Genomic DNA, 6,877 nt, shown 5'->3' with positions numbered 1-6,877 from the left:
AGAGTGTTCCTTATTCCTTCCTCTAAAATCTGGTAATGAAGATGACAATGATGTGATGATATTATTGGCTCTTCTCTGTAGGCAAAATCTATGGAGGCAAAACTGCCTCAGAGTACATTTCCCCCCTCTTCTATTTCTGTAATCTACATTTTGGGCAACTCGGCTTCAACATTATGATTTTCTTCTGGGTCTTCAATCAGATAGCTGCCAAAAATCACAGGTAAGGCCCTCTCTTCGGTCTTGCTAGGGTTTCATCTCCAAGACTCAGGAAATGGCATGGGCATTACATGATGCCAGTTTTGTTTTTTTTACTCTATTATTTTATAGCTCAGTAAAATGGGTGGAGCAAGAAAAAACATACAGATTTGGGAGCTAGATGATATTCTTTTGTTAGCAAGAGGTGGTTTCTTGTAGTCGTCGCCTTTGAGTCTTTGGGTATACCAAGAGTCTTCATACCACAAGTCTTTTTTTTTTTTTTAAACCCATGAACTACTTTTGTGTCATGGTCCTCTAGTTCAGCTATGGATGTAGACTTCTCTATATCAGGGATTCATTCATTCATTCATTCACTAATTTAAGAAATATTTATCGTATGTCTCCTAGGCATTGGGAATGCAGCACTAAAGACAAAGACAAATCCCTGCCTTCTTGAAATAACAGTCTAGAGGGTGGTGATAATCCTGAAATTATAATCCTGATAATCCTGAAAATGTTCAACCAGTACCCATCAGGGACCGACCACCACTGTTCTGATGAAATCTGTACTAGAAACCACTTGCCACAGAAGGACGATGTCATAGTCTTGGGTCTTTAAGACAATTTGTTCTTTATGATTATGATCATCACTATGCTTTAACAATTGTTTTGAAGGCATTTTAAAATGATCATTCTTGGACTGATGTCTGGCTAAGCTATTATACTTAGCTGTGAAAGAATGGGTAAGTTGCTTAACCTTTCTAACCCTTAAGAATACAAAATCTGCCTTTTAGGGTTGTCATTAGTTAAGAGAATTTAAGTAAGGTTCCCTGACATGCCTGGAACATAGGAGACTTTTAGAAAAATCTTTGTTTCCATTCCCTGTCTTCACTTAGGTTGCCAAAGTAACCACAGATGCCGTAATTATATGTACCACTTGTGAGAGCCTATTGCAGCCCAGAAAACTTGCTAAGACCTTTGCATGTGTTGCTATACTTAATCCATATGACAATATCAGCAAGAAGAGGCTATAGCACATAATGAGTCCCATTATAGATACGCATCTGTACCTAATGAGTTTAAGAACTGATATTCTTCCTAAGTCTAATGTCAATGCTCGTGTGTGTTCTTAACTCTATACTATACAATACAATACTACAATATATATACTATACTACTGTACTATATATGCTATACTTTATATGCTATGTATCCTATACATACTATACCTTGTATAGTATACTATGTATACTATATATGTAATGCATATATACTACATTATATATGATATATGCTATGTATATGATACTATATATGTAATGCTATGTACACTATGCTATATATTGGGTTGTCAGAAGAGTTATGACACATTTTTGCATAGAAAAAATATGTCATGATTTTTCTGAGGACCCAATATATTATACTACACTATGTATGCTAAACTATACTTTATATACTATACTACACTATATGTACTAAACCATACTATATACTATACTATGTATACTATACTATATATGTTGTACTAAACACTATGCACAGTATGTACACTGTACTATACTTACTCACTGCTGTACCATGATTATTATTGGTTTGGGAAGAGTCTCTGGCCTACAGCTTTGTTGCTGTTGAGTCTTCTTGACTTGCATTGTACCTGGGATGGCCACAGGGACTTTGGCAGTCTTGCAGTCCCTCAAGGGAAACTATTTCAAACTTTTTTTAAAACTACAATCTACATTAAAAAATTTTATCCAGCTTATACACATACACACATACATCCATGCACAAAAAGCAACCATGGGGGCTTGTATTTAGAAGAAAATATTTGTCATAAAACAATATTTACTCTCTTATATAATACATCCTGCTTATATGTTATTCCATTTAAACAATTCTGGTCATGACCCACTATGTCTGCTGACCACTGAAATAACTTCATGGTCCAGTGGGTCAGTACTCACACTGTAGAAACATTGCTCTACAGAGTCCAGGGCTTGGGGAAGTTCTGGGAAATAATGACTTTATTAGCTTCCAATGTGAAGATTTCTTTGTTTTCATTTTTCTTTATTTCTTTTTTCCTTTTTTTCTGGCTTTTTGTCATTACAAAAGATTAAAGATCAAACTGGGATCTCAAAGTAAAAGTCTGGAAGCACAGACTCAGCCTATCATTCTAGCAATCCTCATGGATAATTCTAAGACTATGCCTTGGATAAGTTTAGGCCTTCCTTCCTGCCTTCCTTTCTAAAGAAGTAATCTATCATTATTATTTTTAAATTTTAATTTAATTATTTATAGGGCATGTGTGCTGGCCAAAGAGACAGAGAAACCGAAAGCAAGAAATCACCCCCCAGAGAGGATGGCCATGCCACCATCCCTTCTCCCTTCTTCTCTTGGGATTTTGGGCACACACACATGTGCCCTGTGTGAGTTTTAGGCCGCTGGGTCCAAGACTCAAACCATGGTTGACTACGTGGGAGTCCAGTGACATAACCATTATGCCACCTGCTGGTCCCACATTAATTCTTTTTTTTTTTTTTTTTCTTTTTTGGAGAGGTTTTTTGCTATAGGATGTGTGTGCTTGCCAGACAGAGACAGAGAAACAGAAAGTGAGAAATCACCCGCCCCCCCCCATGGGGGATAGCCACGCTGCAATCCCTTCTCCTCCATTCTTCTCTCAGGATCTCGGGCATGCACGCACATGTGTCTGGCATCACTTTCAAGTCACCAGGTCCAGAACTCAGATGCAGTTGACCATGTGGGAGTCCAGCAATATAACCGCTATGCCATCTGCTGGCTGCTAGAAGTATATTTGTAAGAACTAGTTAACTTATTTTCATTTCTCTCTATATAATGCTACTTTTTTTTTTTTATGGCTTTCATGGTATTGCCTTTTTTTTTTTCTTTCCTTACGATAGGTAGAGAAAGAGAGAAGGAGGTACAGAAAGAGAGAGAAAGATCTTTTTGACAGGCCCTTGCCATATGTGATCTTTTCTGTTCCAGTCTTCTAGTTAGCTAGGACCACAGGCATTTGCTACCACACCTGACTTGTGTAGGTTAGTCCAGGAATGGAACTTGAGCTTCCCATGTGGCCCTAGCTACCATGTAGTAGTGTTGTACCATTCGCATCACTGTAGCTGGGCCATCATATTTCCTAGTACTTTCTCAGTCACAATGTTAGTTAATGTATAGACATGAGAAATGAACTCTATCACATAAGACAAACAGGTAGCAGTTACCATGTGGGTAACTGGGCCCTCATGGGGACGGTCCTGGGTTCATGTCCTAGGACCTACTTGGTGTGCCAACTGGGACTGGAGTGGATTGTGGCGGGAAGGCCCTGCTGGGCGTGCCTGTCTCTGTCTCTCTGTTGTGAAATAAATAAATAACAACAAAAATTATTTTAAAAGACCCCAAAACCACTCCCCTGCAGCCAGTGAGGTGCATCTTGCGGGGTCTGGGAAAAACTAGTTTAGTGCACTCTTCCCACTCTGGCCCCCAAAGCTCAGCTCAGCTCCTGCAGATGCAGCCAGGAAGCCCATTCATCCTGAGCGAGACTTTGATGGGCATTTGGAAAAGACAAAAACCAACAAAAAGACACAAGGTTCTATCTAAGGATGAAATTAAAAGGTCAACATAGAGTTACGACTAAGTAGTTTTGAAAAACTTCATATTCAATCAAGGTTATGAAAACCTTGAATATAAATTCTGGAAGTGAATTATGCTATCTATAACCCTATAACCCATGCATTAAAATCTAGATCATTGGCAATCTGGCTGGATTAACGGGTTTGTGATGTCTGAAGAAGTGTGTCACACTGTGGTGGGGCAGGGCTGGTCGGTACACTTGCCTGGCTGAACCCGCCCTCCACTCTTCTCTTGTTTTCAGTCCACACTCACTAAGCACTCAGATGATTAACCCAGTCTCCTGGATGCTCTGCTAGGAGATGCAGTAACATAATACGAGTCTTGCTTTTAACACGTTGGACCTGAATACTGTTCAATCCCACGGAGATAATGCTTCCCACTGCTGAGGTGAGACGCTTCTGAGCACTCCTCTCAATGCCTTGTCAATTCTGAGGCTTTCCTTTGGAGGGAACAGGCTTTAGTCCTGGTCCTATGTGACTGCTCCGAGCACCATTTGCTCAAATCATTTTGGGCGGTTCTTTCCCAGGTGTTGGCAGATCCTCACAGGTTTGCACTGGCCAATATCCAGTTGAATACTTGGGGGTCCTCTCTGCAGCTCATTCTCCTGGTGCTCTGTCCTGTGAACTCTGGCTATCATGCCTCTCTCAGGCCTGTCAGTTCTTTCTCAGCTCAGAGAATCCCCAGGGCTGGATTTCCCCTGCCTGCTCCCAGGCCTGGAAATTCTCTCAAGGCAGTATGCTGGGGCAATCACGGGGCTCATCTAATTTGTTTCTCATCTTTCAGGTATTATTAATACTAGTCTCATTGTCCAGTGTCTTGGTAACTGTTGCTTCCTATATTTTGCTCATGTGTTGTGATTTCTAATGGGAGAGCAGATCTGGTCCCTGTTGCTCCCTGTTGACTAGAACTGGAAGTCTTAACCTTCCAGATACTTCGAATAGTAGCTGTGAGGGTCATAGGCATATAACAGTTCTCCTGTTCTGCTTCTCTCTCTAAATTTCTTTCTGATTCTATCACATCGAATTCTTTCTATTTCTCCTTATATATGTTTCACTTGTTCATCTAATATCAATTAAGTAGCCACTATGTGTAGACACTGTGATGGGTGTAGGTATACAGTAGTGACTAAATAACTTTCACAATTTATAATCTCTCCTGAGTTTGGCTAGCATAAAACAGCCCTTGAGAATAAGGCACAGACAGTTGGCGTTTCTAGACCTGTGAAGCTCAAGTGGAATCTGGAGCATGCTGCCTCCCATTTCCAAAGAACTACTTGAACTCTTTCTGAGGTCTTCATTTTCTTTTTCTAACTGCAGTACCAATTCTGTCTTCATTTGTGAAAGTAAAGTTTCATTCATTTAGCATCAGTAAGTCTTATTATTTTAATAATGAATCGTATTTCAAAGAATAAAGTATAGGAAATATTAAAATTGTCTGTTTCTGATTATGGTAACGATTGTAACTAAAGTGTCAGTACCAAGCAATACACACACCACACACACGTGCACATGCATGCGTGCATGCACGCACACACACACACACACACCCCTCTGATATTTTTTTCTGAAGTAAACTTTGATGACATACAATGAAGCAGTTTATGATGTATGAAATCGTTACAATCAGGTGATGGCTTTCCTCACAAATCCTAAGATAAATATCTATAAAATGAATGTTTTCATAAATTGCGCTGAAAAACTAGTGCTATCCATCTGGCAAAGATACGCTTAACTCCAAGTTATACTTAAAAAGCCAACGAACTTACCATATGTCTCAATAATTTTAAGGTAAAATCTACTTGAAACAAGATGTCTGGGACACATACACCATATCCAGTTGCCCAGAAGTTCATCTGTTAACCATTGTTCTGGCAGGGAGCAGTGCTTTTTTTTTTAAAGTAGAGACTAACTTGGTTTTGTAAAGCTCATTTTTTTTTTTCTGTATAAGATTGTTTAACATTGATAAACCTTAATCCTCTTAAAGTTTAAATTTTCTCCGACATATAGTAATAAGAAAAAAATTCCAGGAAAAACTCTAATTGTAATTTACTTTATTTATACATGTAAAACACTGAACAAATGAATATATTATTCCATGGAGACAAAGTGACTTTCCTTTTGAACAGGAACTCTGCTCTGTTTGTTTACTTGGGCAATCTTTTATCAAGTGAAGCCATTTCATAATTCAATTCAGCCCTTTTGTGTACTTTGGTGAACTTTTTCCAGATTCCCTACTGCAACTTAGATCCTTATAATGAAACTTGTGTTGAAATAATAATATAAAATCACAAAACTATGGCAACAAAGAGGATGCATTTATAGAGAAAGTATGTTTTAAGAATTTTAGACCTAGATGAAATACTATTGAGTTACTATTTTTGACATAATGTTAAAGTTTGATGTTTGTGTTTTGTGTTAGTTATTTTATCATAATTTTTAATCTGGTCACCCTCAACTTAAGAAAAGGGCACAAACTATTCCTTTTTGTCTTTCGGATTGTTAGGAATACAAATTGAATAACATATGTGAAAAAAGCTTGAGGTCACTAGTTGGATAGGAAATCTTTTTTTTTTTTTAAGAATTATTTTATTTAACCTAATTCATTTATTTATTTTCATTTGACCAGAGAGAGACAGAGTGAGAGAGATAGAGAAGGTGAGAAAGCAAGTTGCCAGGTCCAGGATTCAAACTATGGTTACCCATGTGGGAGTACAACACCCTTAACCACCATGCCATCTCTGGCCCTGGATAGGAGGTCTTTTAGTCAAGTTTATGTCATGATTTTTAAGAATAGACCAAGCTGTATTTAATGGTGTCAGTGGTGTGAGGAAGGGAGTAAGGCCACCTAGAGTCACTGCAATCCAGTCGTCAGTTTGAGAGAACGTAATAAAAAGTGATCAGTTTTAGTTCTTTTACTTCTGGAGGTGCTGCCAGTTCTCTCTGTTCCTGTTTGGTACAGAATCAGCAAGTACTACATAGATCTCCCTAGCCATAGGTTAAAGAAATAGGAATCAGGGTAGTAGAAGTAATAATTTTTT

At 38.4% G+C, this 6,877-nt stretch overlaps 1 protein-coding gene across 1 annotated transcript in view; it reads right to left on the bottom strand.

Annotated features, from left to right (window-relative positions):
* Positions 1 to 6,877, bottom strand: part of SLC25A21 (solute carrier family 25 member 21) — a 545,709-nt gene that overhangs the window by 54,975 nt on the left and 483,857 nt on the right. The gene's annotated exons all lie outside the window — the stretch shown is intronic.

The sequence above is a fragment of the Tupaia chinensis genome, unplaced genomic scaffold, assembly GCF_000334495.1.
Source record: "Tupaia chinensis unplaced genomic scaffold, TupChi_1.0 Scaffold000350_1, whole genome shotgun sequence".
NCBI lineage: Eukaryota > Metazoa > Chordata > Mammalia > Scandentia > Tupaiidae > Tupaia > Tupaia belangeri.
This window is presented reverse-complemented; position numbering and strand designations above follow the sequence as displayed.